Source organism: Aulonocara sp. 'chitande type north' Nkhata Bay, linkage group LG15 (assembly GCF_057382095.1).
Source record: "Aulonocara sp. 'chitande type north' Nkhata Bay isolate Kocher_YH1m ecotype deep benthic linkage group LG15, A_spYH_male_GT1.1, whole genome shotgun sequence".
Lineage (NCBI taxonomy): Eukaryota > Metazoa > Chordata > Actinopteri > Cichliformes > Cichlidae > Aulonocara > Aulonocara sp. 'chitande type north' Nkhata Bay.
Window position 1 is genome coordinate 31,232,216 of NC_141358.1, and position 23,231 is coordinate 31,255,446.

Consider the following 23,231-nt stretch of genomic DNA (forward strand, 5'->3'; position numbering starts at 1 on the left):
TCAGGCAACCACAGTACAACGTTAAACAATGATCAAAGGCAGAGTCTAATGTCAGTTATGCTCTTTTCTAACTCTCTGTCATACATGATGGGGGCTCTCTTATCAGCACTTTCTACCATTCCCACATTGTCATTTATCAGATCCCTCCTTCACAAAACCCACACAAAGGAACAAAGTGCATTTTTTATGCAACATTGTGCTCACTTAAAAAACAAAAAAACAAAACGTATCACGTGCTTGTGCACTGTGGACTCCAAGAAGGAAACAAAGAACACAGTGCTGCTGCTGGCTGTCGAAAACCAATCTAATATAAGTGCCGTCATGTTCCAGTCTAACCTAGCAGCCACACTCGGATTAGGAAATAATGGGAACATGTTTTTTTCCGCTGCAGTTTTACCCCCGGATATATGCAGCATGGGACTAAGAGAACAGACACACACACACACAGGACTGATGTGTCAGAGCTGAGGAGAGGTTGCAGTGGGCACCGGCTGACCTTACCTTTACTCCCACAGGAATTTTTCAGGTTGACCTTAGTGCTGTACTGCGTATTAAAGATGGCAGCAGCAGAAATGGAGGTCAAGAAGGAATCCAACACTTTAGCTTTTAGCTGGTGGCAGCTGTTGACCTGCAGGTCAGACTTGTAACAACATCAGTGGCGCACCACTATTACACTGCACGCCCCAAGCTAACGCACCACAGGTATGAGCGCCTATTTGGAACAGCAGGTTAGCTTGTGGCAACTATCTCCGCTTCATGTGTACGCATGTGCTTTAATGCATGTGTGTGCGCTTGCTCTAGTATCCTTATGACCCACATCCATTGAAGGAAAATCCTCCAGAATGAGCAGGTTTTGTGGGCCATCTGCTATGAGGTTATTTACACATGGCAGTGTGTGTGTGTGTGTGTGTGAGCAAGAGAGTAAACACGGCCGAGTTCATCCACAAGTGTGTTTGTGTCAGCTTACAAATGTCCAGTGGAGTGTGAAGACTCATACCTCGGGTTTTCAGCGTATCAGGATCTTTATTTCCTCCACATTGCGTTGTGCTTCGCCAAAACAGAGGCCCTGCGGAGACACACAGAGGCTCAATTATTCATTGTTGCGATTCAATAAAACATGAATATCAACTGCGTATGTGCCAGACCTCGTCATTCACGATAGTCTGCGGAAAATGGGTCTTATACACATACACACACACAAAAGACACAAAACAAAACAAAGCAGCAGATGTGTCCAGCTGGAATGAATGACCTCGATCCAATTAGCAGAACAGAAACTGCAATCCCCCCTTACACAGCAGCATGGCGGCACTGTATTTGTGACATTCAACTAGTCAACAACAGGTTAGTGTGAAGGGTGCAGGAACTGCTGGCTTTAATCACAGGCCTGTGTGGTGGCCCCATTTCTGACAGCCTCTCCAGCAGGTGCATTCTGGAAATCTATTCATTCACTCGTCCAGGTGCAAATGAGACGATGCTGCTAAATGTAGGACATCATCCCTCACTGCCATCTGCCACTGAATGAGGCTTGACTGCATTCTAAGCATGAATGATGCTGGAATAAGAAAATGTTGCTTATAATAATACAGTCTAATGCAACTTTACTAGTGTTTGTAGCTCTCACTGCATTTTTTAAAGTTACAACTTGATTTCCACTTTTGTTCTGTGCTTCAAACTGCCTCAGAGGAGGAGGGATTTTTTTAATGGGGTAGCACAGGGTGGGGAGCACAGGAAATGAGGAAATAAATGCTATGTAGAAAACATAACATTTATAGTTTTCTACATGCCTATTTACGTCCACAGACTAATAAACCTTCACTCTTCATGTGAATCCAGCAAGACAGGAGGAGGATCTGACTTTTTGGGCATCGCCGTCCTGGGATTGGCTACGATTTTTCAGGCTCCTGTGCCCTGTTATTATGTAAAGAGTGCCACTGCTTAAGCTACTGAAATTATTTTCTATTGAACAGCTTTTGCAACAAAAGCAACTTAAAGTGCCTAAAGTAAAACACACATACAGTACTGTGCAGCCACCTCTCAATTTGGTAAATTTTATGCAGTTATTTTATATAGGTGCATTCCACGTGTTTGCATGTTTATTAAATTTAGGATGCATAATATAGGGCAAAATAAAGGTTGTACAGAAAAGAAAAAAAAGGTTGTACAGAAGAGCTTGAAAGTCCATATTTGATATATTTAAAGTCTGTATTATAACGGAATACTTCTCCTGGCTTCCCTAGTAGGAAATTCTGCTCCTTGTCATTTACAGATGGCTTTAGACTGAACATATGTACAATTTTCCCCTCTTAATAGCTATCAGGGAATCACTTTGTTGGTGCAAAAAATACAATTTCAGTGTCAAATTGCATTACTGTTTGCATTTTTCATAGATTCAACTTGCTAGATTTTCTGTTATGTGTTGACCAGATGCTGGTTCATTGAGTTGTCAATAACAAAAATACAACTCAATACTTTGTAACATAACCTTTGTTGGCAATAACAGAGGTCAAACGTTTACTATAGGTCTTTACCAGGTTTGCACACACAGTAGCTGGTATTTTGGCCCATTCCTCCATGCAGATCTTCTCGAGAGCAGTGATGTTTTGGGGCTGTCGCCGAACAACACGGACTTTCAACTCCCGCCACAGATTTTCTATGGGGTTGAGGTCTGGAGACTGGCTAGGCCACTCCAGGACTTTCAAATGCTTCTTACGGAGCCACTCCTTTGTTGCCCGGGCGGTGTGTTTTGGATCATTGTCATGTTGGAAGTAGAGCTGGGCGATATGAGATTTTTTCATATCACGATATGTTTTTTTCATTTCAGGCGATAACGATATCTATCACGATATAAGCCAAATAACTATATTTGTAAGATTTAAATGTGCCGTTGCTCACAAGTAAAATGTGAAATAATCAGCAGCTTGTTTTTATTTAAATATTTATTTCCCATAATAAGTTCAACAGGGTAGATGTACTTAAGGAACATGAGACTTTTTCAGATAAATAAAGGCAAATATTGCAAACTACACAAAAGGCAGCCACTAAAGCGTTTAAGTTTCAAAATAGAACAAACAAAACAGACTAAATTGTCAATTCCACTTAGAAACAAAATATTAATTCTAAAAATAAATCTTAGTTTGTTTTACAGAAGAACAGACAAAACTGACTAACTTTTGTCAATATCAAATAAACTGAGAACTAAAAGGAAATTCTCAATCTCTCCTTGTTGTATAGCTGAGCTTTTCAAACAGTTTTAACAGTTACTTTAGTCTGACAAAAGCCAAATGACGAATTAGCGCTTCCAGTCAGAGACTGAGGCTACGTCCACACGTACACGGGTATCTTTGAAAACGGAGATTTTCCGTTTTCGTTTTAAAAAATAATCCCGTCCACACATAAAGGCAGAAATGAAGGAAAACGCTGCTATGAACATGCCAAAGCAGCAGGTGGCGCTAGATTCCTAACCGTGCCGAAATGTTGGCCAATCAGAAGTCTAGAAGCCTCGGTGGGAAAAAGTAAACAAAGCTGGGGCATAGAAGCAGAACCGAGTCGTATGTGTGGAGGGACAGTAACTTTGTGTATATGTAAGCATTTAAACACTGCAGAGAGTAGAATTAACAGTATTGTAGAAATTCATTTCACCGAAACAATAACGTGGCGCACAGTGTGACGCATGCACCAGTTTATTGTATTTCCAGACTTGCTTTCGGCACAATTTACAGTGCACGCTACTCTGTTTTTTGTCAGACTTGAAATAGCCGAAATACCTTCACACTACGGAACTTCTTTGGCTCTTCCGTTCGACAATCTCTCCGGCATTGGAACCATCATCTGTTTTCTCTTCGGTCACGCTCGGTTGATTTTTCTAGTTGGCACACTCATTTCCTCCATTACGCGCTGGCTCCATTACCCGCTGGCTGCTTCCCAAACAAACACACGTGCGGCTTGGCACTTGTGCTGTACGTAACAAGTCACGCGACGTGATGCTGCGGCTGTGATTGGTTCGGCTCTGCGCTACTTAATTTGGATTGGCTGACCTTTTTTTTTTTTTTTTTTCTTGAGGACAAGAGCGGCGAGGTCTATCGCGATAGCTTAATTTCTCTATCGAGTCAAAGTTATATCGCGATACATATCGTTATCGTTCTATCGCCCAGCTCTAGTTGGAAGACCCAGCCTCGTTTCATCTTCAAAGTTCTCACTGATGGAAGGAGGTTTTGGCTCAAAATCTCACGATACATGGCCCCATTCATTCTGTCCTTAACACGGATCAGTCGTCCTGTCCCCTTGGCAGAAAAACAGCCCCATAGCATGATGTTTCCACCCCCATGCTTCACAGTAGGTATGGTGTTCTTGGGATGCAACTCAGTATTCGTCTTCCTCCAAACACAACGAGTTGAGTTTATACCAAAAAGTTCTACTTTGGTTTCATCTGACCACATGACATTCTCCCAATCCTCTGCTGTATCATCCATGTGCTCTCTGGCAAACTTCAGACGGGCCTGGACATGCACTGGCTTCAGCAGCGGAACACGTCTGGCACTGCGGGATTTGATTCCCTGCCGTTGTAGTGTGTTACTGATGGTGACCTTTGTTACTTTGGTCCCAGCTCTCTGCAGGTCATTCACCAGGTCCCCCCGTGTGGTTCTGGGATCTTTGCTCACCGTTCTCATGATCATTTTGACCCCACGGGATGAGATCTTGCGTGGAGCCCCAGATCGAGGGAGATTATCAGTGGTCTTGTATGTCTTCCATTTTCTGATGATTGCTCCCACAGTTGATTTTTTCACACCAAGCTGCTTGCCTATTGTAGATTCACTCTTCCCAGTCTGGTGCAGGTCTACAATACTTTTCCTGGTGTCCTTCGAAAGCTCTTTGGTCTTGGCCATGGCGGAGTTTGGAGTCTGACTGTTTGAGGCTGTGGACAGGTGTCTTTTATACAGATGATGAGTTCAAACAGGTGCCATTCATACAGGTAACGAGTGGGGGACAGAAAAGCTTCTTACAGAAGACGTTACAGGTCTGTGAGAGCCAGAGATTTTCCTTGTTTGAGGTGACCAAATACTTATTTTCCACCCTAATTTACAAATAAATTCTTTACAAATCCTACCATGTGAATTCATGGATTTTTTTTTCACATTCTGTCTCTCACAGTTGAAGTGTACCTCTGGTGCACATTACTGACCTCTGTCATCATTTTAAGTGGGGGAACTTGCACAATCGGTGGCTGACTAAATACTTTTTTGCCCCACTGTATATATATGTGTGTGTGTGTGTATTGTACTGAAGAGAGAGCTGAGTGTAAAATGGAAGCTCTTGGCTCTTGATTTACCGGTCGATCTACTTCCCTACCCTTAGATTAGATTAGATTAGATTAGATAGAACTTTATTAATCCCTCGGGTGGGTTCCTCTGGGAAATTCGATTTCCAAAAAAGCACAGCACCGACAGAAGTTACAGAGTTACAGAATATTATATATATATATATATATATATATATATATATATATACACACACACACATATATATAAATACAGAGACACCTTAGCTATGGTCACGAGCTGTGGGTAGTGACAAAAAGAATGAGATCGCGGATACAAGCGGTGGAAATAGGTGGCTAGCCTCTCCCTTAGAGATAGGGTGAGGATTTCAGCCATGAGCGAGGGGTTCAGAGTAGAACAGCTGCTCCTCCACATCAAAAGGAGCCAGTTGAGGTGGTTCAGGCATTTGACAAGGATGCCTCCTGGGAGCCTCCTGGGTGAGGTGTTCCAGGCATGTCCCATCGGCAGGAGGCCCCGGGGCAGACCTGGGACACGCTGGAGAGCTTAAATCTCTCGGCTGGCCTAGGTATGCCTCGGTGTTCCTCTGGACAAGCTTAGGCTGCTGCTCCCCTCAATCCCAGCCGGCACAAAGCAAGAGCCAGAGTACACCTTGGACAGGCCAAAACAGAGACAGAAAACCATTCACATTCATAGCTACAGCCAACTTTGCATCTTCAGTTAACCTAAGCTCAGGCATGTCTTTGGACTGTGGGAAGAAGCCAGAGCAGCCAGAGAGAGCACATGCAGACAGGGAGAACACACAAACTCCACACAGAAAGGGCCTGGCCAGATGGTGGATTCAAAACCCAGACCTTCTCGGCAGTGCCACTCAGTAATAAGTATTATAATATGGGTTTTGGTAAGTTTTGTGAAAACTCAGCCTAAAAGTATTTAAAATGAGTTTTTATCTTTTAAGTCAAATTTAAATGAAACCAATGAATGAAATCCATGGAAGCAATAAGTGGAAAAATGTAATACAACAGCTTTAGACTTTCTTGTCACCTTCAATCATTCAAATTCACTTTATTCTGTTCCTCTGTCTGTTTGCAGCTCATTTTCTTTTTTCTTTGGTCTTAGCTACATATTGTCCCCAGGTATGATAAGGAGAGGAGCGTGACCATGTATGCCCACTCACACAGACTGGTCCACATCCAATACTCAGATCTACCTTTGACTTGTCTTAATACATTAGATACTTTTGAGGTTGCTGAAGTTTATTATAGTTCCACACAGCGTACTTTCCTACCACCTGTAGTTAAAGAAAAACCCATGTATTTTGCTCACACACACTGGTTATAAAAGAAAACAGAGGCTCTCTTTTGTATCTACAATGCTAGCACCAAGCTCTTCTTGCATTCATTTGTTAACTCAAAAGTGCAGGGAGCAAAAGTGCGAGAAATAAAGCACACACAGACCATTTCTGACACGCTACTTTTCTTTTTTTCCCCCACAAGTTAATCTCCACGCGGGCGTGAATAAACTTCGCAGTGGTTGCCAGATCTCTGACTGACAGCGGAATTACACAGTGGAGTGATTGTGTGGCAGCAGGGCTGGGGTTAACTGCGTGGCGCTCCTCCTAACTGCCCTTTATTTACAAAAGACGCACTGTTGCTGCTGCCAAAATATGTTAGAAGCCATTAGCTGCTGATCTGACTTTAAAGCTCAGTCCTGCTAATCTAATTTAATCTGCCTCTGTGGCTTTGCTGATTGCTGGAGCGGATCAACGGTGACACTACAAGTGCAGGCGGGCTTTGCTGATGTGATGCAACTGTTTGTTCTGCAACAGCAGACGCCCACGCTGAACGGTGCTGCTGCTGTTGTTGGTTTTTTGGGGGGTCTCTTACATGAACACTTCCTGTCGTCGGTTGAATTAGGCCTTCACGGAATGTCTGAGTGGTTTCTCTGGTGATAGTCAGCTGCTTAAGATCAATAAGCACGAAGCAAGGTATGATGGGAAATGACCTGAAAAAGATGCATTCCTTAATGCGCAGCTTTTGACTTTGTCTAGATAAAGTGCAAAAATGTATAAGGGTAGATATTTATCGAGGACAGCCTGGTGTAACATCTAAATGGTGTAGGTGTGGGTGGAGGTGGGTGCTTTGGCTACTCTGTTTCTTGGCCGATACAAAAACAGAAAAAGAAGTAGCTGAAGAGACAGGAAATGAGAGAAAACAAAGATATGAGGACAACAGGATGATGGTTTGACACTTTCTTTCCTGTGAAGTCTCAGGTTTTCACAGTCAGCAGCAGCACGGCAACACAGCACTTGTCCTAGAAACACAACTGTCTGCACTAATGTTTTTCCAGTTTGGGTGATCTGTACATAAAACTGCGAGGGAGTCTCAAAATACTCACGATGACCTTAGCGTGTAATTGAAACCTGTGATTTAAGTCTTCTTTACCAGCACAAAATTGCAGTGTTCCCACGAGCGACATGCTTCACCATGTCAGGCCCCAGAGAAAGCGAGCTGATTCTCTTCCTTCAGCTGCAGCCCACCCGGCTGAGGGGGGGGGGGGGGTGTTAGTCATTCAGCCACACGAAAGCTGTCACATGACTGGCCGGGGCACAACAGCAGTCATTCTGCTCCTTCGCTGCCACTTGGCTAGCGGGACACATGAGTGGGCCGCTAAAGTGGCCGGACACGCAGCGGGATCCGGATTCAGTGTGCTGAGCTGCCACTCAGGGACAGGGGGCTGAAATACATGCGCTGCATGTACTGAGCACGAGAACAAAAATCAGGGTTTGTGCTGCTTTTGTTTTTGTACTTCATCCAAGTGAGCACAGTCAACAGCGGCTCCATATGCACATCTATTAATGGTCACAAGTCTTCTATTGTCCTTTAAAAACTTTTCACATTCTTCCAGTCCTCGTCACCCGAACTCAGCAACCACACACAGCTACACACCCAAACACAACAGCTGCCTGTTTAGAAAGCATCCGAATACTGAAAGTGTTCTTATTCTGCTCATTTCCTGCTCCATGGTATATTCTGTGATTCACAGTTCAGCTGGACCTCAGTGCAACCCCATCACCTCTGACACACGCTGGTTTTCACTTCCATGGTCGTTGCTTTCTGTTGTTAGCCCTTAGCATCTAGGTTTAGCAATGATACAAATAAGATAATAACCTAATTACAACCATGAACTCATGTTTATGCACTGTGCAGTGCACCTAGGGAATAAGCAGTGTAGTAACTGTACTAGACTTAATTTAGTATACTTCTTTTTTAGACAGATTTTTAAACAGATAGTAAGAATTGTAAAGAGGTGTAGCTAAACCTGACCCTTTGATCTTCATCTTCTTATTCTCTGATAACAGCACAATAACATTAATAATAGCTTCATAACTAATATAGTTGGTTCAACTATTTGTCAAATATTACCAAGCAATAAATGTTTCAGTCTTATTAAGAGCATGCCAACTACTCCTTAACTACCAACATTTCCTCTGAATTTATAACTAAGATATGAGCCACAGGGTTATTGTTCTGTATTGTTTCACACTGTCCGACTGTCTTCTCAGCAGAAGAGCATCCACCATATAGCAGGAATTTCTTTCAATTATATAGTAACCTTTATATGCTACTATACAGAGTCTGCAATTGGTAAATGTATACGTCACAGTCGAGAAGTGAAGAGTTACAGCCCAGATGTCCAAGTTTTCTATCTCGCACTTGAATATAGCACACATTTGTGGATTTGTCTCACAACCTCATTTACATGTGATATGATCTATGCACACAACTCATGCAATCAGTGAGTGAAAAGACATTTGTGCTGAAGTGAGGTTTTCAGATTCAGACATATGCATTTGTAAAATAGAGCAGATGCTCTTTACATCTGTATTTGTATCCAAGTGATAGGCTTGAGGATCATACCATACATGTTTGTAACCTTTTGGAGACTCATTTCCTTCCATATTTCCTTGATTCCTCCAGCAAATTATAGCAGGAGACAAGTGCAAGTGTAGAAGGAGAGGAAACATAGAGGAAGCCACAATTCTTTGGGGACCCTCGCCAAGCTGGAGGGACCCCTGCTGGTAAGTGAACCCAAGAAGTTTCTGTTGTGGTGGGCGACTTTGTCTTTCTGACTTGTATAGTTGAACATATAGCTCGCTGTCAGCCACCCACTTGTGGTTCATTCTAGGGCTAGTCTCTAAAGGGTAAGTAGGGCACTTTGCCATTTCAATAATAGCTGCATTGGCAAAGCTTACAGCTGCAGGCTGTAGCCTTTACATGGATGTGGAGCAATCTTGCAGACAGTGTGGTAGTTCAACAGTGATTTTATATTCAGCTGTGTGTGTTTTGTCCTCCAACATTCTGATACAACTCATGGTAAAGACGTACCACGTTACAACATCCCGAATATTTCCCTCAGAGATTTAATTTGATTGACTGACCAGCACCACCAGTGAGAGTCTGACTGGCATACGCTGTTGAAGAGTGGATTAAAATGAACCATTATCCTAACAGCACATTAGGCCTCCTCCTCTGGGTTTCCGCATCCTTACATCAGAGAAGGATTTGCCAGGTGATTAAAGTGAGAAAAAAACTGAGGGTGTTCATAAGAAGAGAGAATTAACAACTGATCTTACTCCCACAGACCGCACTGACAGCAGAGTGAGGGAAACTCCAGAATGACTGGTAGACAGAGAGTGGGTGATATGGAGGATGTTGTATTTTGTGTTATCAGGACATACGCTATATGGCTAAAAGTCCTAAGGTGCCTAAACAGTATACCTAGAGGCGCTATTCGGCCAGCTGTGTGCCATGACGCTTCATGTTGATGTTAATGCCAGGGGAGGTTTGGAATGCTGCAGTTCTAATTCCACTAAGTAAGAGAATGGCCTGAAAAGGCAAAATAAGAGCCAGTGTAAGATTATATTCAACTGAAAAGCTACTCTAGTACAGTATAGATAAAGCTGATATGGTATCTAAAACAAGCCAAAATGATCTCCTGTGACCTGGAGGATCGCTCTGACCGGAACTTATTCTCTTGCCATGCTGAGCTCAACAAGGACCAACAGACTGCTGCTTGCTAACTGCAGTGCAAAAAGGCATCAACATATTATTATTTATTTATTTTAAATAGTTAGAGAGAAGATTTTTAATGGTTTTATTAAATATGCGAATGAAGCTGCGCATACACACAGCAGGAGTGAAAGAGAAGGTTTAAAAGAAGGTAGTGAGACCTGCTATGATGTATGGTTTGGAGAAAGAGGCACAGATAAAAAGACAGGAGGATAAGCTGGAGGTGAGAGAGTCAAAGATGTGAAGTTTTTCAGTGCAAGTGAGCAGAATGGACTGAGAGGAACAAGTCAGGTTGATTAGAAAGGTAAAGCTGCGATGGTTTGGACATGTGCAGAGGAGAGAGAGTGGATATACAAAACATCCATGGATGTCTGATGTGTGATTGGAGGACACAAATGGGACCCTATGTTTGGGTGACAAAACTGAATGTGAATTGAACATTTCATGTTTCAGCTCGAGTGCTGCTCAGTTTCACATCTCTTTCAGTCGGGGTCTTAGAGGAGCATCAGTGTATGGCAGCTTAGGGAAGATTCAGCTTTAGATTGAACTTTTCAACCCTGGCCGCAGCCTCTATAGACAAATCACTCATTTCTTAAGCTATGTGACTCATTACCATGCACATCTCATTGCAAACGATTCAGATCCTTTCGATTGCAATATAGTGCATTATTCCTACGGGAATCTGAGAAATGATAAAAATCCTATCAGCATATGCTGATTCAAAGCTGTGGAACTCATTTAACATGTGCCAGGGTGTCCTGAAGATAAAGCTCTGTTGCTCTGCCAGCAGCTCTATCCCTTGGCAACATCACAGCCATTTAATGGGGGCCTGGTGTAGGCCTTGGCCTGGTGTGCCAGTGCACTGCTGCTGCCAGGGTGAGCAATCATCTCCTTTGTCAGCATCTTGCAGCTGCATCAGCAATGCAGGGAAATGACGCTGCACAGTGAAACGTAGACCACAGCGTAATACGGACAGCACACGGATCAGGGGGCTCTATATAGTGGTGGAAACTGGCTATAATAGAAACCTCCATCCATGGAGGAGTTTGTCACAGTTGCTAAGACAAAGGTAAAGGCTCAGAAACAAAAGCTTCCACACAGAAACACTCATTTGTCCACCACAATCTGACAGAAAGTCTGTGGGCACAAAGCAAAACCATAAAGTCTGCATTTGAAATTCATAGAGACCATAAAACATAATTGCTTCTCTGCTATGCAGATTTCAACATGTGGCACAGTAAGGCTTTGTTGAGACAGAATCCAGCCTTTGTCCCACACGTGACATTGGACGTAGCAGGGAAAATTCACAGCAACTTAATAATGCATGAAAACTCTCAGTGCCGTTAGCGTGTGTACAGAAAGCACTTTTGTTTTAGTCAAAACACAAACACTCGTTATCAGTCTCACGCCACCACCATAAACATATCATTAATAAATAATAAAGCACAGCGAGATGTATCACGCGCCTCAATCGTCGCTTCGATCAACGAAGATCAACGCCCACATGATTGCTACTTGTGACTGGCGGAGAAAGAGCTCGGAGATGCTCATGCTAACGCTCTCTGGAGAAGCACCGTCCTTGTGAATTTACAGCAAGCCATTCCTTGACCCAATCCAATGAATGCATTCACTACACATAATCGGCCTGACACATTGGATCATTTTGGGAGCCCCTGTGACGAAATGGCTGCATACATTATGCTGACTACATCAAGACTCTTTGCTTTGCTTAATGTCTAACACATTTCATGCAAGAAAGATGCCCCTGTGCCCCTGAACCAGTAAAAACATATGCTGGGAAAGTTGATGGGCAGCTGATGGTTTTTCCACCAATCACAGCTCACCTGTCAGGCGCTGAACAGAGCTCTAACATCTAGCTTTTTTCTTTCAGTCAGTATTATAGCAATAAAAAACAGTATAAGAGGAAAGAGAGAAAAAACGATTCTGTGACGTGGAAAATACTGTACAAAAGTGACAGCGCTCGGTTGTGTAGCACGTATGACTAAAATAGATACGTGCAGACTATAAAACATATTGAGAAGCACATATACAAATAAAAAACAGAAGATTCAAATCAAGTAACCTCACACACCAAACAACAGTGTGTAGTTTATGCTAGCTCTGCAGCCCTTTCTTCTCTGTCTGTCTTATTGTAGAGCTGACAGCAGCAGTTGCTGTAATCAAATCTATTCCTTAGTAGGTGAAAAGCCAACAAGAGTCATATGAAACATCGTATTCAACAAGCATAAGCATGAAGTAAAGCGATCCTCTCACAATCAGCACAGCTGACTTAAGAACAAGCTGTCTGCATGCAGACAACTCCTAGCTTTGTGTGATGTGTGTTTACAAAAAACTCTGAATTTAATCATGAGTTGTTATTAATCAGGCTCTCTTCCATCACCACCAAGTGGTGCAGCAGATAGCTGTCCCTCCCTAAGCCTGCTGCTGCTGGAGGTTTCTTCCTGTTAAAAAGGGAGTTTTTCCTTCCCACTTTCACCAAGTGCTTTCTCATAGGGGGTCGTTGGATTGTTGGGGTTTTCTCTGTATTATTGTAGGGTCTTTACCTTACAATATCAAGCACCTCGAGATGGCTTTTGTTGTAATTTGGTGCTGTACAAATAAATTCAATAAAAAATGTTCAAACTTTTGTGCAGGATGACAGCAACCATCCCAACTGACGGGTAGCAAAGCATTTACTCCACTAAATCTAATAACTACTGATGATACATTATTACAGATTGAGTTTCTCTGTAGTATATGGTCTGCAGTAATGAGCTTTATTTTATCTGATTCTTTGCTTGTTTCTTGACACGCCTGTTAAAATATGTGTGGGGCCTGTAAAACTCTGCAGACCGCACAACCTGTTAAGAGTTTGAACAAATCTGGAATTTTATTACATAAGAAATATGCTGAATATATGCAGTTTTCCCGTGTATGTAACTGTCCCTTGGTTACTGCAAAACTACACACACAGAAAAACTACTAGGTGTGATATTTTATAAAACATACAATTAATAGATTGTATGTTTTTGTATTTTTGTGACTTGGAAAGCAGGTTGATATGTGGGTTGGTGCTGGCTAATTAGCTAATATTAGAAAACAGCCCGCACTGCTTATAATTAAGTTTCTCCACTGATGTCAGAGGAAATGATGACATGTCTTGAATACAACTTTGGCTCTCTGACAAATAATTTCCGAGAAAATGAGCAAGCAAGCAAACAAATTCCAATACAAATGTTAAGATCCCAAAATATAAACATATCTAATAATACGTTAAACCCAATATTATTGCTTCACTTGGTTACTTGAGTTCTCTCTAAGTTCTTTTTGTGCACAAACCTGCTTCGGCACTTCTTTACTGGCCTAAAACTGACTTTTATGTAACGACTGATCTGCACACGCTGATGCTGATACTAATATCCTTCCTTGTTTTTTGTTATTTCTTGAAACCAAGAACTCTTTATAAACATAACTTATATGTCAGATATGAGATTAGCCACCATAGAATTGGCATGACAAACATACAAATCTTGACTGCTGACATCTATAATAATTTTATACATAGTCAGCATCGACTGGCTTTTTCCAACAAAATATTTGAAAATAGTTACAGAGTTACAAAGTCTGAGGATAACTCATTCAGTCAATTGTATCTCTGTGTAACTGCCGAGAGGCTAGCGTATGGCTGAAGCCTGGTAAAGGAACCTATCTCTGTCTTTCCTCTGCTCCAGCTCCACTGTAAAAACTCTGGAGTGGGGAGATGGCTGGCAGAATTAAAAGATTTCTGCTCGATTTATTCAGTGGTGAGGTTTTTAAATATAGACCGAGGAGCTCCAGTGCACTGCTGAACTCATGAATAAAGGCTAAATGGACTTGAGAGCTAAATGGAATTGGAGAGATTAAAAGAAAAAAAAGGGGGGGGGGGATTAAAAATGGAAAATGTTGAGCAGGATATGAGAAGCAGCCATGCTTGCTCAAATTCTCTTGCTTTGCCTGCACTCCAGATGTAAACGAGCGAGTGTGAGATTTTTTTTCAGAGGAAATGAAGCCACATTTAAGCACCGCCGACCGACTTTGTGCATTTTAAGTACTCTGTGAGCAAACACAAAGAGTGTGGCAGGTTGAAGTGGACTGTCATGATGCGATCGGCATGATAGGATCCCTGTATTCCCCGGGTCCTTGAAGCAAGACAAATAACTCCCACTAATTGAATTCCTTTGAAGAAACACCCCAAAGATGGACATCTCCACGGGCCCAGTTTTGACAAGCTTTTTCATGCCAGTGTATCACTTTCACACATCGTTTCCTCCCTTGACATGGCTACGACGATGACCCAGTGGCAATACGTTTGGCTTATAAACATGCCTAATTCATTAATGAAGCTGATGGATTGGGGAGACAACAAAAGCAGAATAGCCTCTGTTTTTAATTCATGGGGGACATCCTAGAGTAGAGCTGGGCGATATGAGATTTTTTCATATCACGATATGTTTTTTTCATTTCAGGCGATAACGATATCTATCACGATATAAGCCAAATAACTATATTTGTAAGATTTAAATGTGCCGTTGCTCACAAGTAAAATGTGAAATAATCAGCAGCTTGTTTTTATTTAAATATTTATTTCCCATAATAAGTTCAACAGGGTAGATGTACTTAAGGAACATGAGACTTTTTCAGATAAATAAAGGCAAATATTGCAAACTACACAAAAGGCAGCCACTAAAGCGTTTAAGTTTCAAAATAGAACAAACGAAACAGACTAAATTGTCAATTCCACTTAGAAACAAAATATAAATTCTAAAAATAAATCTTAGTTTGTTTTACAGAAGAACAGACAAAACTGACTAACTTTTGTCAATATCAAATAAACTGAGAACTAAAAGGAAATTCTCAATCTCTCCTTGTTGTATAGCTGAGCTTTTCAAACAGTTTTAACAGTTACTTTAGTCTGACAAAATGACGAATTAGCGCTTCCAGTCAGAGACTGAGGCTACGTCCACACGTACACGAGTATTTTTGAAAACTGAGATTTTCCGTTTTCGTTTTAAAAATAATCCCGTCCACACATAAAGGCAGAAATGAAGGAAAACGCTGCTATGAACATGCCAAAGCAGCAGGTGGCGCTAGATTCCTAACCGTGCAGAAATGTTGGCCAATCAGAAGTCTAGAAGCCTCGGTGGGAAAAAGTAAACAAAGCTGGGGCACAGAAGCAGAACCGAGTCGTATGTGTGGAGGGACAGTAACTGTGTGTATATGTAAGCATTTAAACACTGCAGAGAGTAGAATTAACAGTATTGTAGAAATTCATTTCACCGAAACAATAACGTGGCGCACAGTGTGACGCATGCACCAGTTTATTGTATTTCCAGACTTGCTTTCGGCACAATTTACAGTGCACGCTACTCTGTTTTTTGTCAGACTTGAAATAGCCGAAATACCTTCACACTACGGAACTTCTATGGCTCTTACTGTCATGGTCTACGGTGGGTGGCTGGAGTTTCCATTAGGCTCCTGAACTGACCTGGGATCCGCCCCTGGGCAGGGCCAACTCCAGCTCCTGCACACCTGGAGCCTATTGCAGGCTTTCAAGCCAGAGGGATTTAAACCACACATCGATGTTCACTCACTGCCAGTTCGTCATCAACCCATGTTGGTAACAGGTCTTGTGTTTCAAATTCTCGCTGTGATTTATCTTACTAACAAAGACTCTTTTGTACTACAGTTGCTGTACCCACCCTGGCTCACTCCACCTCCGGACTCGGGATACCTAGTGATCATTTTGGAAATCCCTCTGTGCCTCACCTGCCTGCCCTCCTGCCATCACACTCCATCTGGAGCCCCGGATCTCAGGTCAGCCTTTCCACGCCACTCAGCCTCCCCTGGATCTTCATCATCCCCCTCTCAAACACTCCAGGTCCCTAACTGCAAGTAAGAATTGCTGCTCTTATACTGGCCACTTCTGAGCTGCCTTCACTACCTGCCTAACTCCTATATCCTCTCCCCTCAGTGTGACTGTTCCCCACTCAGCTCCGTTCCACTTCTCAGGCCTCGTTCCCTCGCCCTAGCCACGTTCCCCTGGGCACGCCACACCAAGGCTCCACGTCTCGTCATTTTCTGTCTTTGCCACGTTTCCCTTTTTTTCCCCCTTGCACTTAACCGTAATAAACTGTTAAATCATCTACTGTCTCCGCTCTGGGTTTCTGCACCTGAGTCCTATTCAGTACCGGCCATCCGTCGCCGTGACACTTCCGTTCGACAATCTCTCCGGCATTGCAACCATCATCTGTTTTCTCTTCGGTCACGCTCGGTTGATTTTTCTAGTCGGCACACTCATTTCCTCCATTACGCGCTGGCTCCATTACCCGCTGGCTGTTTCCCAAACAAACACACGTGTGGCTTGGCACTTGTGCTGTACGTAACAAGTCACGCGACGTGACGCTGCGGCTGTGATTGGTTCGGCTCTGCGCTACTTAATTTGGATTGGCTGACCTTTTTTTTTTTTTTTTTTTTTTAAAGAGGACAAGAGCGGCGAGGTCTATCGCGATAGCTTAATTTCTCTATCGAGTAAAAGTTATATCGCGATACATATCGTTATCGTTCTATCGCCCAGCTCTATCCTAGAGGGAGCGAAGGCCATCGTGTGATCTACAGCTCGGCTCCCACGTGTCACCGTATGTCCCCACTGGCTCAGTCAGAGCCTGCATTCATACACGGATCAACATTTACTCAAGCGTGACAATAATTTCAGCCTGCAAGCACGCCACAACCCAACCACCAGAGCAAAGAAACAAATAAGAAACTAAGAGGAAAAAGGCACATTTAATTGGTGTGAGGTTGAGAACAGATGAACGGCTGTCTAAGATTGTGTGAGCCTGAACAATCTGACCTCCATGTGATGACACGAAGTCCTGCATTGGTTTTTCTACACACAGACACCACTCAGCTGTGCTGCTACATCTGTTAATGGAGGGCAAAATATTCCCTTAATTATGGAAGCATTTAGCTGTCCTACCACGAGAGTTTCTCCTCTGTCAACATGTTAAAAAAATATTTATCCTAATCTTGTTTCATCCATAAATAAATTGGATTGTTGCATCCCAAATTCAAAACTGTACCGTCTTGAACAGCAGCAGTGGAAGTGGGCCTGGAGGATCCCTATAACCAGAATCTCCAGCAGGTGGAAAACTGGTTCATGTGTCACTTGACTGAACTCACCAGAACAAGTATTAGCACTGCCAGCTGAACTTTAAGTCAATCTGTGGGATGAAAGACACTCACTGAAGAAGCAACTTGTTTTCTTTTTTACTAAATAAATATTATCTGTAGGTCCATCCTGCAGAATTTAGCTACTAAGGGTAAAAGTCTTCCAGAATGTCTATTTTCTGTCAGAAAAGTGTATAATTGTGCAGTAAGAGATTAAAGATTACATAAGATTGCACAAAGATGAGGATTAGCATTAGCCTTGATGCTGTCAGCTCCCCAAATCTACTCAAAATGGATCTAGCCAAATTCACTGTGCACAGACAGGAACCAAAAGGATAAGAGGGAATGACAACACCCGAACACCCTCCTCAAGCAGGAACACTGAGCACAATGAGAGCGCATCTGGTCCTATGTGGGTCAAATCCCAGGCTAATTTCATACTATCAGCTTCATCTGCAATAATAGAGCAACTTACCATATAATACTCTCATGATACATTCACCAGAATTACTATGGTATCATGATTCAGTGATTCTGCTATCCTTAGATATAATGAGCAGAGGCCAGTTCTGACTGACCAGCCTCATACTAATCTAGTCCTTATTCCAAGACCAATCCTAGCATAATCCCCTTTATAACTCTGATAACTATCATAACGCATAAAATAAACATCATCATCACAGTATGATATGAAAACAGTGACTGAGCCCATTAAATCTTTGAGAAAGTGTTTACTTAAGTCTATTGAACTCCACACAAATGGAACAGAAAGGAGTCTCCCCCCACATGTTGTAAAAAATATGGGTTTAAGAACTTTTACTTTGGCTTCACTTTTTAGACCCTGAAGAAAATGAACAAAACTGATCAATAAATATTTGTGTTTTGTCTCCTGGTGTGTCTGTGGATATGCTTCAAGTGTGAAATGAGATCTTAAATTCATAGGTGTATTTGATTCAGATCACCACAGAAGCAGTCCAATTAGGCTCTCGAGCTGTCTCACAGTTAATTAACCCTCCAGCAATTAAGTTAAATCAAGAGCTTAAAATTACCAACTGGGATCAGCTGTGTATATAGGAGTACCTACTACGTGGGACCTACAGTACGTTGTTTCCTTCAGAACAGATATTCTTAAATGCTATAATGTAGTTCATTATGAATTTCAATCATATTTATGCCAAAAAGGCCAATCCTACATTATACTCTGCTGTGGATACGGACAGCTGGAGACCCCATGGCCGGGTAGTCATTCTTGTTATACTTCTTTACTCAGCCCCACCCTGGGCTGCATTGTAATCTAAGTTCCCCACGGAATTCCACTTCGGAGCGGTCACATTTACTGTCTGTTGATGAAATTTACGTCACGCGGATCCCAGCACACTTGCAGATGGAGAGAGTATAATGTGCACATTAGGGTTCGGCTAGAGACTGCTACAGCAGTGAATGCTTCTTGCGTCTCTCAGGCTGTTCAGTTCAGCCGTAGTTCAGTGCAAACTTTACAACGAAGAGCTGCAAAAATCAAAGCCTGTATTTTCACTCAGTTTCTGTAAGCACACAAAATCAGTGTCCAAAATATTTCCTAAAATTGAAAAACTTCTAGATTATCATGAAATTTTCTATGAATTGTTGACTGGAAGATGTCAGACTGTGACCATTCTGTGCATTACTGTAGGTTAGTGACAACCATTAAAGAGACAAATAGTCACTTGCAGTACGTTCATCAAACATTAAACTTCTGATAAAAACTCCACCAGCTTTTCAAGACACTGTCATCTGATCACAATCATGCAGCATTATCACCACAGCATAAATACAGAAACTACTATTGGGCCATGTTGCACCCCTAAGTGTGTGTGGCTTCACTGAGCCAGGTTTTTACCCAAACAGCCTCTGAGAAGTTTGCTGGACAGGAATTTGGTGCACGCATAAGCAACTGTTTAATAAACTGCATTTTCAGACATAGTTTGGAGAGTTGCTCAGTCTTTTTGCACAACCCACTGTCATTGTTGCATGTTTTTTGGCAATTTTTGCACGCTTTGCGCTTTATATAGTCCCGTGCTGACTGTATGTTACATGTAGCACCATGGTCTTGGAGAAATGCTGTCTTGTTTCACTGTGTACTGTACCACTGCACACAGCTGGTATTAAAACATACTGATATTATAGATTATTTAATGTAGGCTGATGGGACAAACAATATGAATTGCTTGAATTGCCAAAGAAGCAGCCAAATACAGTGCAAAGACAACAACAGGGCTTTACCCTTTTTTTCATTTAACAAAATGTGGGTGTGTCTCCTTTTGCGCACATCCCTGTCCGCCGCAGACAGAATCGACTTCTGTGTGAAATTCTGCACTAGTTTGGATTTAATCTTCAATCTTTGGAAGCTTGAGGCGAAAGCACTAGTCTATGACTGCAGTTATCCACAGTTTATTATTGGCAAAATTCACTGCAAACACTCCTCTTCTCCTGTTTTCCTGACCTGATCACCTCTGTGTGATAACCTGCCTGATCAGATCTCCTGGCAAAACAAGCTGTTTAAAGCTGCCTCACTAAACATGAGTGACTTCCATCAGGGACTCATGTCTCATCTGATTCGGTTAAGACAGAGTATTAAAAAAAGCGCCCCTGAACTCAGCAACGAGTCAGACGGCGACATGTGCAATCTAGAACTTTATTACAACGACTGGCATGTTAAACAAATTTTTAATTTAAAATTGGTAAAACAAATATTTCTGCTGATTTACAGTAATGATTTAGATCAGCAGAAAAAAACCTGAAAGCACTCTGGTTCCAACGCTCTGTTTCCAAGACTATTAGCTGTGAGCAGATATCTGATATCATCCTAGAGATACATCCGTCCTCAGATGCATATACTGTGCCTTTACACAGTGCACCTGCAGAACCTAAACTCAGCAGACCACATCCCAGCTTCTTCCTCCTACTGCAGAAATCTTGCACTCAGTGCAGGCGGAGGAGCTGCACACCAGCTGCTGGCATGCTCAAAACCAGAGGAAGCTGCCTTTCTGCAAACAGGCCATAATAGTACTTCTAAAAAAACGAAATAAAATCACACATTACAAGGCCCTCTAGTTTCTGCACTTTCCCTTTAAGTGCCACCAAAAACACATTGATTACAACTCTCGCAAATAGAGGGTCATTCATTAAGGATTGCTAATGACACATATATATACTGCACCCATTTTGCTATCAAAACACAGGGAACGTATGGCTGCCGGTCAGAGGTATGCAGTTTTATGGTCTGAAGTCAATAGATGGAGGGATGCTCATCATTGTTTTAAACGGAAATAGAGGTGATGAGTGTTTAACCCCAATTACTGAAGTGAAGGAGGGAGAAATCAGCCTGAAATGCAAACAACATCATCGGCACAGAGCATAAAAATCCACAGGTACAGTGAAAGTAGTCACCGATGGAAAGTAGGAAAAAAAGACTTTCCAACCAACCGCTGAAAGAGACAGAGATTGCTTGGATCGGCATTAACAAGAAGCGAATACACTCGAACAGCTGCATGGCACTGCGTGCACGAATGCAGCCCGCTCCTCAAAGTAAACAGAGCAGCCAGGCTTCTCCCTGAAGCACACACAGAAAAAGCATGGCAGAAAACAGAGCCACTGAATCATGTGAGGTTATGTCCTTCATCTGACTTCACTGAGCATCAATGGAGAGGAGAGGCTGCTGCTGCTGAGGATGGGAGAAAAGGGGAGGGGGGAATGGTAAACAAGCGAGCTGGAGTGAATCAAAAACGAATGCGTCAAGATGCTTTGAAGCCCCCTGCATGTCAGAGGCTCGGTTTCCATCGGTGACTGTGGATAACCTACTTGTTTAATTAGCTTCGGGTGCTGTTTCTTCATCCCACTTGTACATACTGGATGTGTGTATATTTATTCTACCATATATAAATCGGTTATCACATTCAAACAGCCTCACCTTAGCCTTTCTATACAAACTGAGCGGTGGAGCTAGCGAACGGGCTAAGCACGTTTACGTTCCAAAACGTCAATAATAATATCACCTGGGGAAAAGCAAAAAAATCAAAGTAATTCAATCGGTTTGGGAAGCAAGAGCGAGAATGATGAGCGAAACGAAAAAACGGTGTAACTTACCAGTTCAGAGACGTCTAATAGTCCGCGGCACTATATTCCATGGTCGTTATAATAAAATAATATGACAGTAATAAAAGACTGCACTGCTATGGTGGCCCTGCTGTCGCCGTCCTGCTCGCCGTAGCCGCTTCAGTGTGATGGCGTTGGCTCTGCAGGGCCACAATGAAACGGCTGATGCCTTCACGAGCCGTCGGATATTGTCGGCACAGACCAACTAGGGGAAAGAAGACTACATGGATCATTTGTATGGTAGAACGGGGGGGAAAGAAAGAAAGAAACTCCGTGACATTCTAAATATCTTCTGTTTAGTGCTACACTCACAGGACGTAAGACATAAAAAGTTACGGTGATGAATGTGTTTGCAAATTCATTTAATGTTGTTTCTGGAGTAGTAGATGACCGTTGGTTATTTTTCAAAGAAAAAAAAACACTGACTAAACGCTGGTCTAATTTGTGAAGCTTGTCACGTTTGTTTCGTACTTGTTTAATACCTTGGTGTTCTTATTGTGGCGTTTGAATAATCGATCGTTAAAATTCCGTATTTTTTAAGAAGCTTCGAAGGGCACATTCCGAACCCGGCGGTTTGACTGATAGGACGTCCTTCCAATCAGAGGAGAGGAAAGGTTTTGGAGGCGGAACAGGGAACTGTCCGTATATAGATTTCTTCGACGAACATTTCATCGTGACACACTTCGAGAAAAATTTTGTTTACACCAAAGTTATTGAATTACAGTCTTTTATTAGAATGTTAAAGCTCAATAAGGCAAAAATAAAATACATTTGGGAATAGTTAGAGACAGTGAAATAATGTGGGGCCTTTGTTGTTAAAATTTAAAATAAAAATCGATTTTTATATAATAAAGTGCTAGGTGAATGACCTGCCATGAAGTGTTTGACTTTACAAAAGAAGAGACACATAGCTGTTTGGGATGCTGTGGAGGTTTGTTTGTTTTGTTATATTGTTGAGGCGCCATCTTTTGTCTGCACATGGAGCAGCACTTTTTATCACAGTTTTTTTTTGTAATATTATTATTCCTTTAGTTGCTTCTTCTTTTGAAAACAAAATAATATAAATATTTGCTAAAATGTAACAGTAGAAATATCTTCCATGGGTATAGCGACATTAAAAACAGTTATTCAGTTGTATTTACTTATATTTTGACTAAATTAGCATGAAAAGCTAATGAGATTAGTTCTTTATTCTGTGTAATATCCCTATCTTTATTTAACCTATATGCTATAATATCTGCTGATATTGTAGCTCACTGGGCTGACTTACTGGAACAACAAATGAAACGGACCCACTGCCATCCATGCTTCTTTGAAAATGTTGAAAGGGTAGGTCAGATACTCATAGATCGCCATGAGTCAGTGATGTTATACATAGCCAGTTCTTAAAAACGCCTAATTTTTTGTCAGGTGGTAGAATCCTTCCAATTTTTACTACTTATTCTATGCCAAACCTCCTCTAGTGCTTATCAGCAGAGAAAGGAGTCTCCTCAAAGAGGCCATTTCATTTTTTTCCCCTGCTGAGCACCGTGGCCTCACACATGGA

At 42.1% G+C, this 23,231-nt stretch overlaps 1 protein-coding gene and 1 long non-coding RNA gene across 5 annotated transcripts in view; one reads left to right on the forward strand and one right to left on the reverse strand.

Annotated features, from left to right (window-relative positions):
* The window catches only part of fynb (FYN proto-oncogene, Src family tyrosine kinase b), an 86,817-nt gene extending 64,975 nt beyond the window's left edge, over positions 1 to 21,842 (reverse strand). For 2 of the 3 annotated variants that reach the window (XM_086262879.1, XM_086262880.1), the window contains exons 1-2: positions 21,677 to 21,842; positions 998 to 1,066 (exon numbers count right to left, since the gene is read on the reverse strand). The gene's annotated coding sequence lies outside the window, so the exon portion shown is untranslated. The remainder of the gene's footprint in view (positions 1 to 997; positions 1,067 to 21,676) is intronic. The other variant, XM_086262877.1, reaches the window with a different exon arrangement.
* On the forward strand, positions 9,291 to 17,348 carry LOC147313386 (uncharacterized). 2 transcript variants are annotated; one of them, XR_015125049.1, is made up of 3 exons: positions 9,291 to 9,357; positions 16,074 to 16,279; positions 16,359 to 17,348. It is a non-coding gene; the product is annotated as an uncharacterized LOC147313386 (long non-coding RNA). The 2 variants fall into 2 exon arrangements; XR_015125048.1 differs by lacking the exon at positions 9,291 to 9,357 and adding an exon at positions 15,884 to 16,000.
* Positions 21,843 to 23,231: the final 1,389 nt, after the last annotated feature.